Genomic DNA, 22720 nt, shown 5'->3' with positions numbered 1-22720 from the left:
TTCTGAGCAATGTGGCTCTTGTCTGCTAATTTCCTTCCCATTCTTGGTGCAAATACAACCTGTGATTGCCTATGCAAAACAAATCTAGGACAATAAAATTCACTGTCTGCTCAAATTGTTAAGTGACAATTTTATGTGAATTCTCTGAAGTTTGTCTAGAAAGTGGAACTATTAATCTTTGTAAACTGGAGAGAGGACATTTCTTTTCAGTGCGCGGTGGTTAATGGGCAGCTGAAAACCCTCTGCAAGGTGAATACCGATTTTCCCTGAAAGTGAGGATCAGGACAAATTACTGGATTCAGCAAGTCGTCATATATCTAAGCTGAGTCGACTGCTGTGGAAGCTATGTTTTTGCAATTCTTTGGTCACAATTGTTGGATTCGTAGGCTATGATCTTATTTATTGACGAAAATGAGACGAGCCAGCCAGGAGTCGAACCTAGAATCTTCTGATCCGTAGTCAGACGCGTTATCCATTGCGCCACTGGCCCATGCCACCTACTTCTTTTGTGGCCAGACAACAGACCCTGTTTGGCCACAAAATTGTTCTGAGCAATGTGGCTCTTGTCTGCTAATTTCCTTCCCATTCTTGGTGCAAATACAACCTGTGATTGCCTATGCAAAACAAATCTAGGACAATAAAATACACTGTCTGCTCAAATTGTTGTGACAATTTTATGTGAATTCTCTGAATTTTGTCTAGAAAGTGGAACTATTAATCTTTGTAAACTGGAGAGAGGACATTTCTTTTCAGTGGGTGGTGGTTAATGGGCAGCTGAAAACGCTCTAGAAGGCAAACACCGATTTTCCCTGAAAGTGAGGATCAGGACAAATTGCTGGATTCAGCAAGCCGTGATATATCTAAGCTGAGTCAACTGCTGTGGAAGCTATGTTTTCGCAATTCTTTGGTCACAATTGGTGGATTCGTAGGCTATGATCTTATTTATTGACGAAAAAGAGACAAGCCAGGTAGCCAGCCAGGAGTCAAACCTAGAATCTTCTGATCCGTAGTCAGACGCGTTATCCATTGCGCCACTGGCCTATGCCATCTGCTTCATTTGTGGCCAGACAACAGACCCTGTTTGGCCACAAAATTGTTTTGAGCAATGTGGCTCTTGTCTGCTAATTTCCTTCCCATTCTTGGTGGAAATACAACCTGTGATTGCCTATACAAAACAAATCTAGGACAATAAAATACACTGTCTGCTCAAATTGTTAAGTGACTATTTTATGTGAATTCTCTGAATTTTGTCTAGAAAGTGGAACTATTAATCTTTGTAAACTGGAGAGAGGACATTTCTTTTCAGTGGGTGGTGGTTAATGGGCAGCTGAAAACCCTCTGCAAGGTAAATACCGATTTTCCCTGAAAGTGAGGATCAGGACAAATTACTGGATTCAGCAAGTCGTCATATATCTAAACTGAGTCAACTGCTGTGGAAGCTAGTTTTTCGCAATTCTTTGGTCACAATCGTTGGATTCGTAGGCTATGATCTTGTTTATTGACGAAAATGAGACGAGCCAGCCAGGAGTCGAACCTAGAATCTTCTGATCCGTAGTCAGACGCGTTATCCATTGCGCCACTGGCCCATGCCATCTGCTTCATTTGTGGCCAGACAACAGACCCTGTTTGGCCACAAAATTGTTCTGTGCAATGTGGCTCTTGTCTGCTAATTTCCTTCCCATTCTTGGTGCAAATACAACCTGTGATTGCCTATGCAAAACAAATCTAGGACAATAAAATACACTGTCTGCTCAAATTGTTAAGTGACTATTTTATGTGAATTCTCTGAATTTTGTCTAGAAAGTGGAACTATTAATCTTTGTAAACTGGAGAGAGGACATTTCTTTTCAGTGCGCGGTGGTTAATGGGCAGCTGAAAACCCTCTGCAAGGTAAATACCGATTTTCCCTGAAAGTGAGGATCAGGACAAATTACTGGATTCAGCAATTCGTCATATATCTAAGCTGAGTCAACTGCTGTGGAAGCTAGTTTTTCGCAATTCTTTGGTCACAATTGTTGGATTCGTAGGCTATGATCTTATTTATTGACGAAAATGAGACAAGCCAGCCAGGAGTCGAATCTAGAATCTTCTGATCCGTAGTCAGAAGCGTTATCCATTGCGGCACTGGCCCATGCCATCTGCTTCATTTGTGGCCAGACAACAGACCCTGTTTGGCCACAAAATTGTTTTGAGCAATGTGGCTCTTGTCTGCTAATTTCCTTCCCATTCTTGGTGCAAATACAACCTGTGATTGCCTATGCAAAACAAATCTAGGACAATAAAATACACTGTCTGCTCAAATTGTTAAGTGACAATTTTATGTGAATTCTCTGAATTTTGTCTAGAAAGTGGAACTATTAATCTTTGTAAACTGGAGAGAGGACATTTCTTTTCAGTGGGTGGTGGTTAATGGGCAGCTGAAAACGCTCTACAAGGTAAACACCGATTTTCCCTGAAAGTGAGGATCAGGACAAATTGCTGGATTCAGCAAGCCGTGATATATCTAAGCTGAGTTAACTGCTGTGGAAGCTATGTTTTCGCAATTCTTTGGTCACAATTGGTGGATTCGTAGGCTATGATCTTATTTATTGACGAAAATGAGACAAGCCAGCCAGGAGTCGAACCTAGAATCTTCTGATCCGTAGTCAGACGCGTTATCCTTTGCGCCACTGGTCCATGCCATCTGCTGCAGTTGTGGCCAGACAACAGACCCTGTTTGGCCACAAAATTGCTTTGAGCAATGTGGCTCTTGTCTGCTAATTTCCTTCCCATTCTTGGTGGAAATACAACCTGTGATTGCCTATACAAAACAAATCTAGGACAATAAAATACACTGTCTGCTCAAATTGTTCAGTGACTATTTCATGTGAATTCTCTGAATTTTGTCTAGAAAGTGGAACTATTAATCTTTGTAAACTGGAGAGAGGACATTTCTTTTCAGTGGGTGGTGGTTAATGGGCAGCTGAAAACCCTCTGCAAGGTAAATACCGATTTTCCCTGAAAGTGAGGATCAGGACAAATTACTGTATTCAGCAAGTCGTCATATATCTAAACTGAGTCAACTGCTGTGGAAGCTAGTTTTTCGCAATTCTTTGGTCACAATCGTTGGATTCGTAGGCTATGATCTTATTTATTGACGAAAATGAGACGAGCCAGCCAGGAGTCGAACCTAGAATCTTCTGATCCGTAGTCAGACGCGTTATCCATTGCGCCACTGGCCCATGCCACCTACTTCTTTTGTGGCCAGACAACAGACCCTGTTTGGCCACAAAATTGTTCTGAGCAATGTGGCTCTTGTCTGCTAATTTCCTTCCCATTCTTGGTGCAAATACAACCTGTGATTGCCTATGCAAAACAAATCTAGGACAATAAAATACACTGTCTGCTCAAATTGTTAAGTGACAATTTTATGTGAATTCTCTGAATTTTGTCTAGAAAGTGGAACTATTAATCTTTGTAAACTGGAGAGAGGACATTTCTTTTCAGTGGGTGGTGGTTAATGGGCAGCTGAAAACGCTCTAGAAGGCAAACACCGATTTTCCCTGAAAGTGAGGATCAGGACAAATTGCTGGATTCAGCAAGCCGTGATATATCTAAGCTGAGTCAACTGCTGTGGAAGCTATGTTTTCGCAATTCTTTGGTCACAATCGTTGGATTCGTAGGCTATGATCTTATTTATTGACGAAAATGAGACGAGCCAGCCAGGAGTCGAACCTAGAATCTTCTGATCCGTAGTCAGACGCGTTATCCATTGCGCCACTGGCCCATGCCACCTACTTCTTTTGTGGCCAGACAACAGACCCTGTTTGGCCACAAAATTGTTCTGAGCAATGTGGCTCTTGTCTGCTAATTTCCTTCCCATTCTTGGTGCAAATACAACCTGTGATTGCCTATGCAAAACAAATCTAGGACAATAAAATACACTGTCTGCTCAAATTGTTAAGTGACAATTTTATGTGAATTCTCTGAATTTTGTCTAGAAAGTGGAACTATTAATCTTTGTAAACTGGAGAGAGGACATTTCTTTTCAGTGGGTGGTGGTTAATGGGCAGCTGAAAACGCTCTAGAAGGCAAACACCGATTTTCCCTGAAAGTGAGGATCAGGACAAATTACTGGATTCAGCAAGTCGTCATATATCTAAACTGAGTCAACTGCTGTGGAAGCTAGTTTTTCGCAATTCTTTGGTCACAATCGTTGGATTCGTAGGCTATGATCTTGTTTATTGACGAAAATGAGACGAGCCAGCCAGGAGTCGAACCTAGAATCTTCTGATCCGTAGTCAGACGCGTTATCCATTGCGCCACTGGCCCATGCCACCTACTTCGTTTGTGGCCAGACAACAGACCCTGTTTGGCCACAAAATTGTTCTGAGCAATGTGGCTCTTGTCTGCTAATTTCCTTCCCATTCTTGGTGCAAATACAACCTGTGATTGCCTATGCAAAACAAATCTAGGACAATAAAATTCACTGTCTGCTCAAATTGTTAAGTGACAATTTTATGTGAATTCTCTGAAGTTTGTCTAGAAAGTGGAACTATTAATCTTTGTAAACTGGAGAGAGGACATTTCTTTTCAGTGCGCGGTGGTTAATGGGCAGCTGAAAACCCTCTGCAAGGTAAATACCGATTTTCCCTGAAAGTGAGGATCAGGACAAATTACTGGATTCAGCAAGTCGTCATATATCTAAGCTGAGTCGACTGCTGTGGAAGCTATGTTTTTGCAATTCTTTGGTCACAATTGGTGGATTCGTAGGCTATGATCTTATTTATTGACGAAAATGAGACAAGCCAGCCACCCAGCCAGGAGTCGAACCTAGAATCTTCTGATCCGTAGTCAGACGCTTTATCCATTGGGCCACTGGCCCATGCCATCTGTGTCATTTGTGGCCAGACAACAGACCCTGTTTGGCCACAAAATTGTTTTGAGCAATGTGGCTCTTGTCTGCTAATTTCCTTCCCATTCTTGGTGGAAATACAACCTGTGATTGCCTATACAAAACAAATCTAGGACAATAAAATACACTGTCTGCTCAAATTGTTAAGTGACTATTTTATGTGAATTCTCTGAATTTTGTCTAGAAAGTGGAACTATTAATCTTTGTAAACTGGAGAGAGGACATTTCTTTTCAGTGGGTGGTGGTTAATGGGCAGCTGAAAAGCCTCTGCAAGGTAAATACCGATTTTCCCTGAAAGTGAGGATCAGGACAAATTACTGGATTCAGCAAGTCGTCATATATCTAAACTGAGTCAACTGCTGTGGAAGCTAGTTTTTCGCAATTCTTTGGTCACAATCGTTGGATTCGTAGGCTATGATCTTATTTATTGACGAAAATGAGACAAGCCAGCCAGGAGTCGAACCTAGAATTTTCTGATCCGTAGTCAGACGCGTTATCCATTGCGCCACTGGTCCATGCCATCTGCTGCAGTTGGGGCCAGACAACAGACCCTGTTTGGCCACAAAATTGCTTTGAGCAATGTGGCTCTTCTCTGCTAATTTCCTTCCCATTCTTGGTGCAAATACAACCTGTGATTGCCTATGCAAACAAATCTAGGACAATAAAATACACTGTCTGCTCAAATTGTTAAGTGACTATTTTATGTGAATTCTCTGAATTTTGTCTAGAAAGTGGAACTATTAATCTTTGTAAACTGGAGAGAGGACATTTCTTTTCAGTGGGTGGTGGTTAATGGGCAGCTGAAAACCCTCTGCAAGGTAAATACCGATTTTCCCTGAAAGTGAGGATCAGGACAAATTACTGGATTCAGCAAGTCGTCATATATCTAAACTGAGTCAACTGCTGTGGAAGCTAGTTTTTCGCAATTCTTTGGTCACAATCGTTGGATTCGTAGGCTATGATCTTATTTATTGACGAAAATGAGACAAGCCAGCCAGGAGTCGAACCTAGAATCTTCTGATCCGTAGTCAGACGCGTTATCCATTGCGCCACTGGCCCATGCCACCTACTTCTTTTGTGGCCAGACAACAGACCCTGTTTGGCCACAAAATTGTTCTGAGCAATGTGGCTCTTGTCTGCTAATTTCCTTCCCATTCTTGGTGCAAATACAACCTGTGATTGCCTATGCAAAACAAATCTAGGACAATAAAATACACTGTCTGCTCAAATTGTTGTGACAATTTTATGTGAATTCTCTGAATTTTGTCTAGAAAGTGGAACTATTAATCTTTGTAAACTGGAGAGAGGACATTTCTTTTCAGTGGGTGGTGGTTAATGGGCAGCTGAAAACGCTCTAGAAGGCAAACACCGATTTTCCCTGAAAGTGAGGATCAGGACAAATTGCTGGATTCAGCAAGCCGTGATATATCTAAGCTGAGTCAACTGCTGTGGAAGCTATGTTTTCGCAATTCTTTGGTCACAAATTTTTTTTGTGAATTCTCTGAATTTTGTCTAGAAAGTGGAACTATTAATCTTTGTAAACTGGAGAGAGGACATTTCTTTTCAGTGGGTGGTGGTTAATGGGCAGCTGAAAACGCTCTAGAAGGCAAACACCGATTTTCCCTGAAAGTGAGGATCAGGACAAATTACTGGATTCAGCAAGTCGTCATATATCTAAACTGAGTCAACTGCTGTGGAAGCTAGTTTTTCGCAATTCTTTGGTCACAATCGTTGGATTCGTAGGCTATGATCTTATTTATTGACGAAAATGAGACGAGCCAGCCAGGAGTCGAACCTAGAATCTTCTGACCCGTAGTCAGACGCGTTATCCATTGCGCCACTGGCCCATGCCACCTACTTCTTTTGTGGCCAGACAACAGACCCTGTTTGGCCACAAAATTGTTCTGAGCAATGTGGCTCTTGTCTGCTAATTTCCTTCCCATTATTGATGGAAATACAACCTGTGATTGCCTATGCAAACAAATCTAGGACAATAAAAAACACTGTCTGCTCAAATTGTTAAGTGACTATTTTATGTGAATTCTCTGAATTTTGTCTAGAAAGTGGAACTATTAATCTTTGTAAACTGGAGAGAGGACATTTCTTTTCAGTGCGTGGTGGTTAATGGGCAGCTGAAAACCCTCTGCAAGGTAAATACCGATTTTCCCTGAAAGTGAGGATCAGGACAAATTGCTGGATTCAGCAAGTCGTGATATATCTAAGCTGAGTCAACTGCTGTGGAAGCTATGTTTTTGCAATTCTTTGGTCACAATTGGTGGATTCGTAGGCTATGATCTTATTTATTGACGAAAATGAGACAAGCCAGCCAGGAGTCGAACCTAGAATTTTCTGATCCGTAGTCAGACGCGTTATCCATTGCGCCACTGGTCCATGCCATCTGCTGCAGTTGGGGCCAGACAACAGACCCTGTTTGGCCACAAAATTGCTTTGAGCAATGTGGCTCTTGTCTGCTAATTTCCTTCCCATTCTTGGTGGAAATACAACCTGTGATTGCCTATGCAAACAAATCTAGGACAATAAAATACACTGTCTGCTCAAATTGTTAAGTGACTATTTTATGTGAATTCTCTGAATTTTGTCTAGAAAGTGGAACTATTAATCTTTGTAAACTGGAGAGAGGACATTTATTTTCAGTGCGCGGTGGTTAATGGGCAGCTGAAAACCCTCTGCAAGGTAAATACCGATTTTCCCTGAAAGTGAGGATCAGGACAAATTGCTGGATTCAGCAAGCCGTGCTATATCTAAGCTGAGTTAACTGCTGTGGAAGCTATGTTTTCGCAATTCTTTGGTCACAATTGTTGGATTCGTAGGCTATGATCTTATTTATTGACGAAAATGAGACGAGCCAGCCAGGAGTCGGACCTAGAATCTTCTGATCCGTAGTCAGACGCGTTATCCATTGCGCCACTGGCCCATGCCACCTGCTTCATTTGTGGCCAGACAACAGACCCTGTTTGGCCATAAAATTGTTCTGAGCAATGTGGCTCTTGTCTGCTAATTTCCTTCCCATTCTTGGTGGAAATACAACCTGTGATTGCCTATGCAAAACAAATCTAGGACAATAAAATACACTGTCTGCTCAAATTGTTGTGACAATTTTATGTGAATTCTCTGAATTTTGTCTAGAAAGTGGAACTATTAATCTTTGTAAACTGGAGAGAGGACATTTCTTTTCAGTGCGCGGTGGTTAATGGGCAGCTGAAAACCCTCTGCAAGGTAAATACCGATTTTCCCTGAAAGTGAGGATCAGGACAAATTGCTGGATTCAGCAAGCCGTGATATATCTAAGCTGAGTTAACTGCTGTGGAAGCTATGTTTTCGCAATTCTTTGGTCACAATTGTTGGATTCGTAGGCTATGATCTTATTTATTGACGAAAATGAGACGAGCCAGCCAGGAGTCGGACCTAGAATCTTCTGATCCGTAGTCAGACGCGTTATCCATTGCGCCACTGGCCCATGCCACCGACTTCTTTTGTGGCCAGACAACAGACCCTGTTTGGCCACAAAATTGTTCTGAGCAATGTGGCTCTTGTCTGCTAATTTCCTTCCCATTCTTGGTGCAAATACAACCTGTGATTGCCTATGCAAAACAAATCTAGGACAATAAAATACACTGTCTGCTCAAATTGTTAAGTGACAATTTTTTTTGTGAATTCTCTGAATTTTGTCTAGAAAGTGGAACTATTAATCTTTGTAAACTGGAGAGAGGACATTTCTTTTCAGTGGGTGGTGGTTAATGGGCAGCTGAAAACGCTCTAGAAGGCAAACACCGATTTTCCCTCAAAGTGAGGATCAGGACAAATTACTGGATTCAGCAAGTCGTCATATATCTAAACTGAGTCAACTGCTGTGGAAGCTAGTTTTTCGCAATTCTTTGGTCACAATCGTTGGATTCGTAGGCTATGATCTTATTTATTGACGAAAATGAGACGAGCCAGCCAGGAGTCGAACCTAGAATCTTCTGACCCGTAGTCAGACGCGTTATCCATTGCGCCACTGGCCCATGCCACCTACTTCTTTTGTGGCCAGACAACAGACCCTGTTTGGCCACAAAATTGTTCTGAGCAATGTGGCTCTTGTCTGCTAATTTCCTTCCCATTATTGATGGAAATACAACCTGTGATTGCCTATGCAAACAAATCTAGGACAATAAAAAACACTGTCTGCTCAAATTGTTAAGTGACTATTTTATGTGAATTCTCTGAATTTTGTCTAGAAAGTGGAACTATTAATCTTTGTAAACTGGAGAGAGGACATTTCTTTTCAGTGCGTGGTGGTTAATGGGCAGCTGAAAACCCTCTGCAAGGTAAATACCGATTTTCCCTGAAAGTGAGGATCAGGACAAATTGCTGGATTCAGCAAGTCGTGATATATCTAAGCTGAGTCAACTGCTGTGGAAGCTATGTTTTTGCAATTCTTTGGTCACAATTGGTGGATTCGTAGGCTATGATCTTATTTATTGACGAAAATGAGACAAGCCAGCCAGGAGTCGAACCTAGAATTTTCTGATCCGTAGTCAGACGCGTTATCCATTGCGCCACTGGTCCATGCCATCTGCTGCAGTTGGGGCCAGACAACAGACCCTGTTTGGCCACAAAATTGCTTTGAGCAATGTGGCTCTTGTCTGCTAATTTCCTTCCCATTCTTGGTGGAAATACAACCTGTGATTGCCTATGCAAACAAATCTAGGACAATAAAATACACTGTCTGCTCAAATTGTTAAGTGACTATTTTATGTGAATTCTCTGAATTTTGTCTAGAAAGTGGAACTATTAATCTTTGTAAACTGGAGAGAGGACATTTATTTTCAGTGCGCGGTGGTTAATGGGCAGCTGAAAACCCTCTGCAAGGTAAATACCGATTTTCCCTGAAAGTGAGGATCAGGACAAATTGCTGGATTCAGCAAGCCGTGCTATATCTAAGCTGAGTTAACTGCTGTGGAAGCTATGTTTTCGCAATTCTTTGGTCACAATTGTTGGATTCGTAGGCTATGATCTTATTTATTGACGAAAATGAGACGAGCCAGCCAGGAGTCGGACCTAGAATCTTCTGATCCGTAGTCAGACGCGTTATCCATTGCGCCACTGGCCCATGCCACCTGCTTCATTTGTGGCCAGACAACAGACCCTGTTTGGCCATAAAATTGTTCTGAGCAATGTGGCTCTTGTCTGCTAATTTCCTTCCCATTCTTGGTGGAAATACAACCTGTGATTGCCTATGCAAAACAAATCTAGGACAATAAAATACACTGTCTGCTCAAATTGTTGTGACAATTTTATGTGAATTCTCTGAATTTTGTCTAGAAAGTGGAACTATTAATCTTTGTAAACTGGAGAGAGGACATTTCTTTTCAGTGCGCGGTGGTTAATGGGCAGCTGAAAACCCTCTGCAAGGTAAATACCGATTTTCCCTGAAAGTGAGGATCAGGACAAATTGCTGGATTCAGCAAGCCGTGATATATCTAAGCTGAGTTAACTGCTGTGGAAGCTATGTTTTCGCAATTCTTTGGTCACAATTGTTGGATTCGTAGGCTATGATCTTATTTATTGACGAAAATGAGACGAGCCAGCCAGGAGTCGGACCTAGAATCTTCTGATCCGTAGTCAGACGCGTTATCCATTGCGCCACTGGCCCATGCCACCTGCTTCATTTGTGGCCAGACAACAGACCCTGTTTGGCCATAAAATTGTTCTGAGCAATGTGGCTCTTGTCTGCTAATTTCCTTCCCATTCTTGGTGGAAATACAACCTGTGATTGCCTATGCAAAACAAATCTAGGACAATAAAATACACTGTCTGCTCAAATTGTTGTGACAATTTTATGTGAATTCTCTGAATTTTGTCTAGAAAGTGGAACTATTAATCTTTGTAAACTGGAGAGAGGACATTTCTTTTCAGTGCGCGGTGGTTAATGGGCAGCTGAAAACCCTCTGCAAGGTAAATACCGATTTTCCCTGAAAGTGAGGATCAGGACAAATTGCTGGATTCAGCAAGCCGTGATATATCTAAGCTGAGTTAACTGCTGTGGAAGCTATGTTTTCGCAATTCTTTGGTCACAATTGGTGGATTCGTAGGCTATGATCTTATTTATTGACGAAAATGAGACGAGCCAGCCAGGAGTCGGACCTAGAATCTTCTGATCCGTAGTCAGACGCGTTATCCATTGCGCCACTGGCCCATGCCGCCTGCTTCATTTGTGGCCAGACAACAGACCCTGTTTGGCCATAAAATTGTTCTGAGCAATGTGGCTCTTGTCTTCTAATTTCCTTCCCATTCTTGGTGGAAATACAACCTGTGATTTCCTATGCAAAACAAATCTAGGACAATAAAATACACCGTCTGCTCAAATTGTTAAGTGACAATTTTATGTGAATTCTCTGAATTTTGTCTAGAAAGTGGAACTATTAATCTTTGTAAACTGGAGAGAGGACATTTCTTTTCAGTGCGCGGTGGTTAATGGGCAGCTGAAAACCCTCTGCAAGGTAAATACCGATTTTCCCTGAAAGTGAGGATCAGGACAAATTGCTGGATTCAGCAAGCCGTGATATATCTAAGCTGAGTTAACTGCTGTGGAAGCTATGTTTTCGCAATTCTTTGGTCACAATTGTTGGATTCGTAGGCTATGATCTTATTTATTGACGAAAATGAGACGAGCCAGCCAGGAGTCGGACCTAGAATCTTCTGATCCGTAGTCAGACGCGTTATCCATTGCGCCACTGGCCCATGCCACCTACTTCGTTTGTGGCCAGACAACAGACCCTGTTTGGCCACAAAATTGTTCTGAGCAATGTGGCTCTTGTCTGCTAATTTCCTTCCCATTCTTGGTGCAAATACAACCTGTGATTGCCTATGCAAAACAAATCTAGGACAATAAAATTCACTGTCTGCTCAAATTGTTAAGTGACAATTTTATGTGAATTCTCTGAAGTTTGTCTAGAAAGTGGAACTATTAATCTTTGTAAACTGGAGAGAGGACATTTCTTTTCAGTGCGCGGTGGTTAATGGGCAGCTGAAAACCCTCTGCAAGGTAAATACCGATTTTCCCTGAAAGTGAGGATCAGGACAAATTACTGGATTCAGCAAGTCGTGATATATCTAAGCTGAGTCAACTGCTGTGGAAGCTATGTTTTTGCAATTCTTTGGTCACAATTGTTGGATTCGTAGGCTATGATCTTATTTATTGACGAAAATGAGACGAGCCAGCCAGGAGTCGAACCTAGAATCTTCTGATCCGTAATCAGACGCGTTATCCATTGCGCCACTGGCCCATGCCATCTGCTTCATTTGTGGCCAGACAACAGACCCTGTTTGGCCACAAAATTGTTCTGTGCAATGTGGCTCTTGTCTGCTAATTTCCTTCCCATTCTTGGTGCAAATACAACCTGTGATTGCCTATGCAAAACAAATCTAGGACAATAAAATACACTGTCTGCTCAAATTGTTGTGACAATTTTATGTGAATTCTCTGAATTTTGTCTAGAAAGTGGAACTATTAATCTTTGTAAACTGGAGAGAGGACATTTCTTTTCAGTGCGCGGTGGTTAATGGGCAGCTGAAAACCCTCTGCAAGGTAAATACCGATTTTCCCTGAAAGTGAGGATCAGGACAAATTGCTGGATTCAGCAAGCCGTGATATATCTAAGCTGAGTTAACTGCTGTGGAAGCTATGTTTTCGCAATTCTTTGGTCACAATTGGTGGATTCGTAGGCTATGATCTTATTTATTGACGAAAATGAGACAAGGCTGCCAGGAGTCGAACCTAGAATCTTCTGATCCGTAGGCAGACGCGTTATCCATTGCGCCACTGGCCCATGCCATCTGCTTCAGTTGAGGCCAGACAACAGACCCTGTTTGGCCACAAAATTGTTCTGAGCAATGTGGCTCTTGTCTGCTAATTTCCTTCCCATTCTTGATGGAAATACAACCTGTGATTGCCTATGCAAACAAATCTAGGACAATAAAATACACTGTCTGCTCAAATTGTTAAGTGACTATTTTATGTGAATTCTCTGAATTTTGTCTAGAAAGTGGAACTATTAATCTTTGTAAACTGGAGAGAGGACATTTCTTTTCAGTGCGTGGTGGTTAATGGGCAGCTGAAAACCCTCTGCAAGGTAAATACCGATTTTCCCTGAAAGTGAGGATCAGGACAAATTACTGGATTCAGCAAGTCGTCATATATCTAAGCTGAGTCAACTGCTGTGGAAGCTATGTTTTTGCAATTCTTTGGTCACAATTGTTGGATTCGTAGGCTATGATCTTATTTATTGACGAAAATGAGACGAGCCAGCCAGGAGTCGAACCTAGAATCTTCTGATCCGTAGTCAGACGCGTTATCCATTGCGCCACTGGCCCATGCCATCTGCTTCATTTGTGGCCAGACAACAGACCCTGTTTGGCCACAAAATTGTTCTGTGCAATGTGGCTCTTGTCTGCTAATTTCCTTCCCATTCTTGGTGCAAATACAACCTGTGATTGCCTATGCAAAACAAATCTAGGACAATAAAATACACTGTCTGCTCAAATTGTTGTGACAATTTTATGTGAATTCTCTGAATTTTGTCTAGAAAGTGGAACTATTAATCTTTGTAAACTGGAGAGAGGACATTTCTTTTCAGTGCGCGGTGGTTAATGGGCAGCTGAAAACCCTCTGCAAGGTAAATACCGATTTTCCCTGAAAGTGAGGATCAGGACAAATTGCTGGATTCAGCAAGCCGTGATATATCTAAGCTGAGTTAACTGCTGTGGAAGCTATGTTTTCGCAATTCTTTGGTCACAATTGGTGGATTCGTAGGCTATGATCTTATTTATTGACGAAAATGAGACAGGGCTGCCAGGAGTCGAACCTAGAATCTTCTGATCCGTAGGCAGACGCGTTATCCATTGCGCCACTGGCCCATGCCATCTGCTTCAGTTGAGGCCAGACAACAGACCCTGTTTGGCCACAAAATTGTTCTGAGCAATGTGGCTCTTGTCTGCTAATTTCCTTCCCATTCTTGATGGAAATACAACCTGTGATTGCCTATGCAAACAAATCTAGGACAATAAAATACACTGTCTGCTCAAATTGTTAAGTGACTATTTTATGTGAATTCTCTGAATTTTGTCTAGAAAGTGGAACTATTAATCTTTGTAAACTGGAGAGAGGACATTTCTTTTCAGTGCGTGGTGGTTAATGGGCAGCTGAAAACCCTCTGCAAGGTAAATACCGATTTTCCCTGAAAGTGAGGATCAGGACAAATTGCTGGATTCAGCAAGTCGTGATATATCTAAGCTGAGTCAACTGCTGTGGAAGCTATGTTTTTGCAATTCTTTGGTCACAATTGTTGGATTCGTAGGCTATGATCTTATTTATTGACGAAAATGAGACGAGCCAGCCAGGAGTCGGACCTAGAATCTTCTGATCCGTAGGCAGACGCGTTATCCATTGCGCCACTGGCCCATGCCATCTGCTTCAGTTGAGGCCAGACAACAGACCCTGTTTGGCCACAAAATTGTTCTGAGCAATGTGGCTCTTGTCTGCTAATTTCCTTCCCATTCTTGATGGAAATACAACCTGTGATTGCCTATGCAAACAAATCTAGGACAATAAAATACACTGTCTGCTCAAATTGTTAAGTGACTATTTTATGTGAATTCTCTGAATTTTGTCTAGAAAGTGGAACTATTAATCTTTGTAAACTGGAGAGAGGACATTTCTTTTCAGTGCGTGGTGGTTAATGGGCAGCTGAAAACCCTCTGCAAGGTAAATACCGATTTTCCCTGAAAGTGAGGATCAGGACAAATTGCTGGATTCAGCAAGTCGTGATATATCTAAGCTGAGTCAACTGCTGTGGAAGCTATGTTTTTGCAATTCTTTGGTCACAATTGTTGGATTCGTAGGCTATGATCTTATTTATTGACGAAAATGAGACGAGCCAGCCAGGAGTCGGACCTAGAATCTTCTGATCCGTAGGCAGACGCGTTATCCATTGCGCCACTGGCCCATGCCATCTGCTTCAGTTGAGGCCAGACAACAGACCCTGTTTGGCCACAAAATTGTTCTGAGCAATGTGGCTCTTGTCTGCTAATTTCCTTCCCATTCTTGATGGAAATACAACCTGTGATTGCCTATGCAAACAAATCTAGGACAATAAAATACACTGTCTGCTCAAATTGTTAAGTGACTATTTTATGTGAATTCTCTGAATTTTGTCTAGAAAGTGGAACTATTAATCTTTGTAAACTGGAGAGAGGACATTTCTTTTCAGTGCGTGGTGGTTAATGGGCAGCTGAAAACCCTCTGCAAGGTAAATACCGATTTTCCCTGAAAGTGAGGATCAGGACAAATTACTGGATTCAGCAAGTCGTGATATATCTAAGCTGAGTCAACTGCTGTGGAAGCTAGTTTTTCGCAATTCTTTGGTCACAATTGTTGGATTCGTAGGCTATGATCTTATTTATTGACGAAAATGAGACGAGCCAGCCAGGAGTCGAACCTCAAATCTTCTGATCCGTAGTCAGACGCGTTATCCATTGCGCCACTGGCCCATGCCACCTGCTTCATTTGTGGCCAGACAACAGACCCTGTTTGGCCACAAAATTGTTCTGAGCAATGTGGCTCTTGTCTGCTAATTTCCTTCCCATTCTTGGTGCAAATACAACCTGTGATTGCCTATGCAAAACAAATCTAGGACAATAAAATTCACTGTCTGCTCAAATTGTTAAGTGACAATTTTATGTGAATTCTCTGAAGTTTGTCTAGAAAGTGGAACTATTAATCTTTGTAAACTGGAGAGAGGACATTTCTTTTCAGTGCGCGGTGGTTAATGGGCAGCTGAAAACCCTCTGCAAGGTAAATACCGATTTTCCCTGAAAGTGAGGATCAGGACAAATTACTGGATTCAGCAAGTCGTCATATATCTAAGCTGAGTCGACTGCTGTGGAAGCTATGTTTTTGCAATTCTTTGGTCACAATTGGTGGATTCGTAGGCTATGATCTTATTTATTGACGAAAATGAGACAAGCCAGCCAGGAGTCGAACCTAGAATTTTCTGATCCGTAGTCAGACGCGTTATCCATTGCGCCACTGGTCCATGCCATCTGCTGCAGTTGGGGCCGGACAACAGACCCTGTTTGGCCACAAAATTGCTTTGAGCAATGTGGCTCTTCTCTGCTAATTTCCTTCCCATTCTTGGTGCAAATACAACCTGTGATTGCCTATGCAAACAAATCTAGGACAATAAAATACACTGTCTGCTCAAATTGTTAAGTGACTATTTTATGTGAATTCTCTGAATTTTGTCTAGAAAGTGGAACTATTAATCTTTGTAAACTGGAGAGAGGACATTTCTTTTCAGTGGGTGGTGGTTAATGGGCAGCTGAAAACCCTCTGCAAGGTAAATACCGATTTTCCCTGAAAGTGAGGATCAGGACAAATTACTGGATTCAGCAAGTCGTCATATATCTAAACTGAGTCAACTGCTGTGGAAGCTAGTTTTTCGCAATTCTTTGGTCACAATCGTTGGATTCGTAGGCTATGATCTTATTTATTGACGAAAATGAGACAAGCCAGCCAGGAGTCGAACCTAGAATCTTCTGATCCGTAGTCAGACGCGTTATCCATTGCGCCACTGGCCCATGCCACCTACTTCTTTTGTGGCCAGACAACAGACCCTGTTTGGCCACAAAATTGTTCTGAGCAATGTGGCTCTTGTCTGCTAATTTCCTTCCCATTCTTGGTGCAAATACAACCTGTGATTGCCTATGCAAAACAAATCTAGGACAATAAAATACACTGTCTGCTCAAATTGTTAAGTGACAATTTTTTTTGTGAATTCTCTGAATTTTGTCTAGAAAGTGGAACTATTAATCTTTGTAAACTGGAGAGAGGACATTTCTTTTCAGTGGGTGGTGGTTAATGGGCAGCTGAAAACGCTCTAGAAGGCAAACACCGATTTTCCCTGAAAGTGAGGATCAGGACAAATTACTGGATTCAGCAAGTCGTCATATATCTAAACTGAGTCAACTGCTGTGGAAGCTAGTTTTTCGCAATTCTTTGGTCACAATCGTTGGATTCGTAGGCTATGATCTTATTTATTGACGAAAATGAGACGAGCCAGCCAGGAGTCGAACCTAGAATCTTCTGATCCGTAGTCAGACGCGTTATCCATTGCGCCACTGGCCCATGCCACCTACTTCTTTTGTGGCCAGACAACAGACCCTGTTTGGCCACAAAATTGTTCTGAGCAATGTGGCTCTTGTCTGCTAATTTCCTTCCCATTATTGATGGAAATACAACCTGTGATTGCCTATGCAAACAAATCTAGGACAATAAAATACACTGTCTGCTCAAATTGTTAAGTGACTATTTTATGTGAATTCTCTGAATTTTGTCTAGAAAGTGGAACTATTAATCTTTGTAAACTGGAGAGAGGACATTTCTTTTCAGTGCGTGGTGGTTAATGGGCAGCTGAAAACCCTCTGCAAGGTAAATACCGATTTTCCCTGAAAGTGAGGATCAGGACAAATTGCTGGATTCAGCAAGTCGTCATATATCTAAGCTGAGTCAACTGCTGTGGAAGCTATGTTTTTGCAATTCTTTGGTCACAATTGGTGGATTCGTAGGCTATGATCTTATTTATTGACGAAAATGAGACAAGCCAGCCAGGAGTCTAACCTAGAATTTTCTGATCCGTAGTCAGACGCGTTATCCATTGCGCCACTGGTCCATGCCATCTGCTGCAGTTGGGGCCAGACAACAGACCCTGTTTGGCCACAAAATTGCTTTGAGCAATGTGGCTCTTGTCTGCCAATTTCCTTCCCATTCTTGGTGGAAATACAACCTGTGATTGCCTATGCAAACAAATCTAGGACAATAAAATACACTGTCTGCTCAAATTGTTAAGTGACTATTTTATGTGAATTCTCTGAATTTTGTCTAGAAAGTGGAACTATTAATCTTTGTAAACTGGAGAGAGGACATTTATTTTCAGTGCGCGGTGGTTAATGGGCAGCTGAAAACCCTCTGCAAGGTAAATACCGATTTTCCCTGAAAGTGAGGATCAGGACAAATTGCTGGATTCAGCAAGCCGTGCTATATCTAAGCTGAGTTAACTGCTGTGGAAGCTATGTTTTCGCAATTCTTTGGTCACAATTGTTGGATTCGTAGGCTATGATCTTATTTATTGACGAAAATGAGACGAGCCAGCCAGGAGTCGGACCTAGAATCTTCTGATCCGTAGTCAGACGCGTTATCCATTGCGCCACTGGCCCATGCCGCCTGCTTCATTTGTGGCCAGACAACAGACCCTGTTTGGCCATAAAATTGTTCTGAGCAATGTGGCTCTTGTCTGCTAATTTCCTTCCCATTCTTGGTGGAAATACAACCTGTGATTTCCTATGCAAAACAAATCTAGGACAATAAAATACACCGTCTGCTCAAATTGTTAAGTGACAATTTTATGTGAATTCTCTGAATTTTGTCTAGAAAGTGGAACTATTAATCTTTGTAAACTGGAGAGAGGACATTTCTTTTCAGTGCGCGGTGGTTAATGGGCAGCTGAAAACCCTCTGCAAGGTAAATACCGATTTTCCCTGAAAGTGAGGATCAGGACAAATTGCTGGATTCAGCAAGCCGTGATATATCTAAGCTGAGTTAACTGCTGTGGAAGCTATGTTTTCGCAATTCTTTGGTCACAATTGTTGGATTCGTAGGCTATGATCTTATTTATTGACGAAAATGAGACGAGCCAGCCAGGAGTCGGACCTAGAATCTTCTGATCCGTAGTCAGACGCGTTATCCATTGCGCCACTGGCCCATGCCACCTGCTTCATTTGTGGCCAGACAACAGACCCTGTTTGGCCATAAAATTGTTCTGAGCAATGTGGCTCTTGTCTGCTAATTTCCTTCCCATTATTGATGGAAATACAACCTGTGATTGCCTATGCAAACAAATCTAGGACAATAAAAAACACTGTCTGCTCAAATTAAGTGACTATTTTATGTGAATTCTCTGAATTTTGTCTAGAAAGTGGAACTATTAATCTTTGTAAACTGGAGAGAGGACATTTCTTTTCAGTGCGTGGTGGTTAATGGGCAGCTGAAAACCCTCTGCAAGGTAAATACCGATTTTCCCTGAAAGTGAGGATCAGGACAAATTGCTGGATTCAGCAAGTCGTCATATATCTAAGCTGAGTCAACTGCTGTGGAAGCTATGTTTTTGCAATTCTTTGGTCACAATTGGTGGATTCGTAGGCTATGATCTTATTTATTGACGAAAATGAGACAAGCCAGCCAGGAGTCGAACCTAGAATTTTCTGATCCGTAGTCAGACGCGTTATCCATTGCGCCACTGGTCCATGCCATCTGCTGCAGTTGGGGCCAGACAACAGACCCTGTTTGGCCACAAAATTGCTTTGAGCAATGTGGCTCTTGTCTGCTAATTTCCTTCCCATTCTTGGTGGAAATACAACCTGTGATTGCCTATGCAAACAAATCTAGGACAATAAAATACACTGTCTGCTCAAATTGTTAAGTGACTATTTTATGTGAATTCTCTGAATTTTGTCTAGAAAGTGGAACTATTAATCTTTGTAAACTGGAGAGAGGACATTTATTTTCAGTGCGCGGTGGTTAATGGGCAGCTGAAAACCCTCTGCAAGGTAAATACCGATTTTCCCTGAAAGTGAGGATCAGGACAAATTGCTGGATTCAGCAAGCCGTGCTATATCTAAGCTGAGTTAACTGCTGTGGAAGCTATGTTTTCGCAATTCTTTGGTCACAATTGTTGGATTCGTAGGCTATGATCTTATTTATTGACGAAAATGAGACGAGCCAGCCAGGAGTCGGACCTAGAATCTTCTGATCCGTAGTCAGACGCGTTATCCATTGCGCCACTGGCCCATGCCGCCTGCTTCATTTGTGGCCAGACAACAGACCCTGTTTGGCCATAAAATTGTTCTGAGCAATGTGGCTCTTGTCTGCTAATTTCCTTCCCATTCTTGGTGGAAATACAACCTGTGATTTCCTATGCAAAACAAATCTAGGACAATAAAATACACCGTCTGCTCAAATTGTTAAGTGACAATTTTATGTGAATTCTCTGAATTTTGTCTAGAAAGTGGAACTATTAATCTTTGTAAACTGGAGAGAGGACATTTCTTTTCAGTGCGCGGTGGTTAATGGGCAGCTGAAAACCCTCTGCAAGGTAAATACCGATTTTCCCTGAAAGTGAGGATCAGGACAAATTGCTGGATTCAGCAAGCCGTGATATATCTAAGCTGAGTTAACTGCTGTGGAAGCTATGTTTTCGCAATTCTTTGGTCACAATTGTTGGATTCGTAGGCTATGATCTTATTTATTGACGAAAATGAGACGAGCCAGCCAGGAGTCGGACCTAGAATCTTCTGATCCGTAGTCAGACGCGTTATCCATTGCGCCACTGGCCCATGCCACCTGCTTCATTTGTGGCCAGACAACAGACCCTGTTTGGCCATAAAATTGTTCTGAGCAATGTGGCTCTTGTCTGCTAATTTCCTTCCCATTCTTGGTGGAAATACAACCTGTGATTGCCTATGCAAAACAAATCTAGGACAATAAAATACACTGTCTGCTCAAATTGTTGTGACAATTTTATGTGAATTCTCTGAATTTTGTCTAGAAAGTGGAACTATTAATCTTTGTAAACTGGAGAGAGGACATTTCTTTTCAGTGCGCGGTGGTTAATGGGCAGCTGAAAACCCTCTGCAAGGTAAATACCGATTTTCCCTGAAAGTGAGGATCAGGACAAATTGCTGGATTCAGCAAGCCGTGATATATCTAAGCTGAGTTAACTGCTGTGGAAGCTATGTTTTCGCAATTCTTTGGTCACAATTGTTGGATTCGTAGGCTATGATCTTATTTATTGACGAAAATGAGACGAGCCAGCCAGGAGTCGGACCTAGAATCTTCTGATCCGTAGTCAGACGCGTTATCCATTGCGCCACTGGCCCATGCCACCTGCTTCATTTGTGGCCAGACAACAGACCCTGTTTGGCCATAAAATTGTTCTGAGCAATGTGGCTCTTGTCTGCTAATTTCCTTCCCATTCTTGGTGGAAATACAACCTGTGATTGCCTATGCAAAACAAATCTAGGACAATAAAATACACTGTCTGCTCAAATTGTTGTGACAATTTTATGTGAATTCTCTGAATTTTGTCTAGAAAGTGGAACTATTAATCTTTGTAAACTGGAGAGAGGACATTTCTTTTCAGTGCGCGGTGGTTAATGGGCAGCTGAAAACCCTCTGCAAGGTAAATACCGATTTTCCCTGAAAGTGAGGATCAGGACAAATTGCTGGATTCAGCAAGCCGTGATATATCTAAGCTGAGTTAACTGCTGTGGAAGCTATGTTTTCGCAATTCTTTGGTCACAATTGTTGGATTCGTAGGCTATGATCTTATTTATTGACGAAAATGAGACGAGCCAGCCAGGAGTCGGACCTAGAATCTTCTGATCCGTAGTCAGACGCGTTATCCATTGCGCCACTGGCCCATGCCACCTGCTTCATTTGTGGCCAGACAACAGACCCTGTTTGGCCATAAAATTGTTCTGAGCAATGTGGCTCTTGTCTGCTAATTTCCTTCCCATTCTTGGTGGAAATACAACCTGTGATTGCCTATGCAAAACAAATCTAGGACAATAAAATACACTGTCTGCTCAAATTGTTGTGACAATTTTATGTGAATTCTCTGAATTTTGTCTAGAAAGTGGAACTATTAATCTTTGTAAACTGGAGAGAGGACATTTCTTTTCAGTGCGCGGTGGTTAATGGGCAGCTGAAAACCCTCTGCAAGGTAAATACCGATTTTCCCTGAAAGTGAGGATCAGGACAAATTGCTGGATTCAGCAAGCCGTGATATATCTAAGCTGAGTTAACTGCTGTGGAAGCTATGTTTTCGCAATTCTTTGGTCACAATTGGTGGATTCGTAGGCTATGATCTTATTTATTGACGAAAATGAGACAAGGCTGCCAGGAGTCGAACCTAGAATCTTCTGATCCGTAGGCAGACGCGTTATCCATTGCGCCACTGGCCCATGCCATCTGCTTCAGTTGAGGCCAGACAACAGACCCTGTTTGGCCATAAAATTGTTCTGAGCAATGTGGCTCTTGTCTGCTAATTTCCTTCCCATTCTTGATGGAAATACAACCTGTGATTGCCTATGCAAACAAATCTAGGACAATAAAATACACTGTCTGCTCAAATTGTTAAGTGACTATTTTATGTGAATTCTCTGAATTTTGTCTAGAAAGTGGAACTATTAATCTTTGTAAACTGGAGAGAGGACATTTCTTTTCAGTGCGTGGTGGTTAATGGGCAGCTGAAAACCCTCTGCAAGGTAAATACCGATTTTCCCTGAAAGTGAGGATCAGGACAAATTGCTGGATTCAGCAAGTCGTGATATATCTAAGCTGAGTCAACTGCTGTGGAAGCTATGTTTTTGCAATTCTTTGGTCACAATTGTTGGATTCGTAGGCTATGATCTTATTTATTGACGAAAATGAGACGAGCCAGCCAGGAGTCGAACCTCAAATCTTCTGATCCGTAGTCAGACGCGTTATCCATTGCGCCACTGGCCCATGCCACCTGCTTCATTTGTGGCCAGACAACAGACCCTGTTTGGCCACAAAATTGTTCTGAGCAATGTGGCTCTTGTCTGCTAATTTCCTTCCCATTCTTGGTGCAAATACAACCTGTGATTGCCTATGCAAAACAAATCTAGGACAATAAAATTCACTGTCTGCTCAAATTGTTAAGTGACAATTTTATGTGAATTCTCTGA

At 42.0% G+C, this 22720-nt stretch overlaps 11 non-coding genes across 11 annotated transcripts; all 11 read right to left on the bottom strand.

The window, feature by feature from the left end:
* Positions 1-417: 417 nt before the first annotated feature.
* Positions 418-490, bottom strand: trnar-acg (transfer RNA arginine (anticodon ACG)). The gene has a single exon. It is a non-coding gene; the product is annotated as a tRNA-Arg (tRNA).
* A 1023-nt stretch (positions 491-1513) lies between these two features.
* Positions 1514-1586, bottom strand: trnar-acg (transfer RNA arginine (anticodon ACG)). Its single transcript has one exon. It is a non-coding gene; the product is annotated as a tRNA-Arg (tRNA).
* Positions 1587-3148: 1562 nt separating this feature from the next.
* trnar-acg (transfer RNA arginine (anticodon ACG)) lies at positions 3149-3221 on the bottom strand. Its single transcript has one exon. It is a non-coding gene; the product is annotated as a tRNA-Arg (tRNA).
* A 472-nt stretch (positions 3222-3693) lies between these two features.
* Positions 3694-3766, bottom strand: trnar-acg (transfer RNA arginine (anticodon ACG)). The gene has a single exon. It is a non-coding gene; the product is annotated as a tRNA-Arg (tRNA).
* Positions 3767-4238: 472 nt separating this feature from the next.
* On the bottom strand, positions 4239-4311 carry trnar-acg (transfer RNA arginine (anticodon ACG)). The gene has a single exon. It is a non-coding gene; the product is annotated as a tRNA-Arg (tRNA).
* Positions 4312-5880: 1569 nt separating this feature from the next.
* trnar-acg (transfer RNA arginine (anticodon ACG)) lies at positions 5881-5953 on the bottom strand. The gene has a single exon. It is a non-coding gene; the product is annotated as a tRNA-Arg (tRNA).
* Positions 5954-6668: 715 nt separating this feature from the next.
* On the bottom strand, positions 6669-6741 carry trnar-acg (transfer RNA arginine (anticodon ACG)). The gene has a single exon. It is a non-coding gene; the product is annotated as a tRNA-Arg (tRNA).
* Positions 6742-12110: 5369 nt separating this feature from the next.
* trnar-acg (transfer RNA arginine (anticodon ACG)) lies at positions 12111-12183 on the bottom strand. Its single transcript has one exon. It is a non-coding gene; the product is annotated as a tRNA-Arg (tRNA).
* Positions 12184-13197: 1014 nt separating this feature from the next.
* trnar-acg (transfer RNA arginine (anticodon ACG)) lies at positions 13198-13270 on the bottom strand. Its single transcript has one exon. It is a non-coding gene; the product is annotated as a tRNA-Arg (tRNA).
* A 3191-nt stretch (positions 13271-16461) lies between these two features.
* trnar-acg (transfer RNA arginine (anticodon ACG)) lies at positions 16462-16534 on the bottom strand. Its single transcript has one exon. It is a non-coding gene; the product is annotated as a tRNA-Arg (tRNA).
* Positions 16535-17008: 474 nt separating this feature from the next.
* Positions 17009-17081, bottom strand: trnar-acg (transfer RNA arginine (anticodon ACG)). Its single transcript has one exon. It is a non-coding gene; the product is annotated as a tRNA-Arg (tRNA).
* Between the last annotated feature and the right edge of the window lie 5639 nt (positions 17082-22720).

Source organism: Conger conger, chromosome 16 (assembly GCF_963514075.1).
Source record: "Conger conger chromosome 16, fConCon1.1, whole genome shotgun sequence".
Classification (NCBI taxonomy): domain Eukaryota; kingdom Metazoa; phylum Chordata; class Actinopteri; order Anguilliformes; family Congridae; genus Conger; species Conger conger.
The sequence above is the reverse complement of the archived record's forward strand: the minus strand, read 5'-3'. Positions and strand labels throughout refer to the sequence as shown.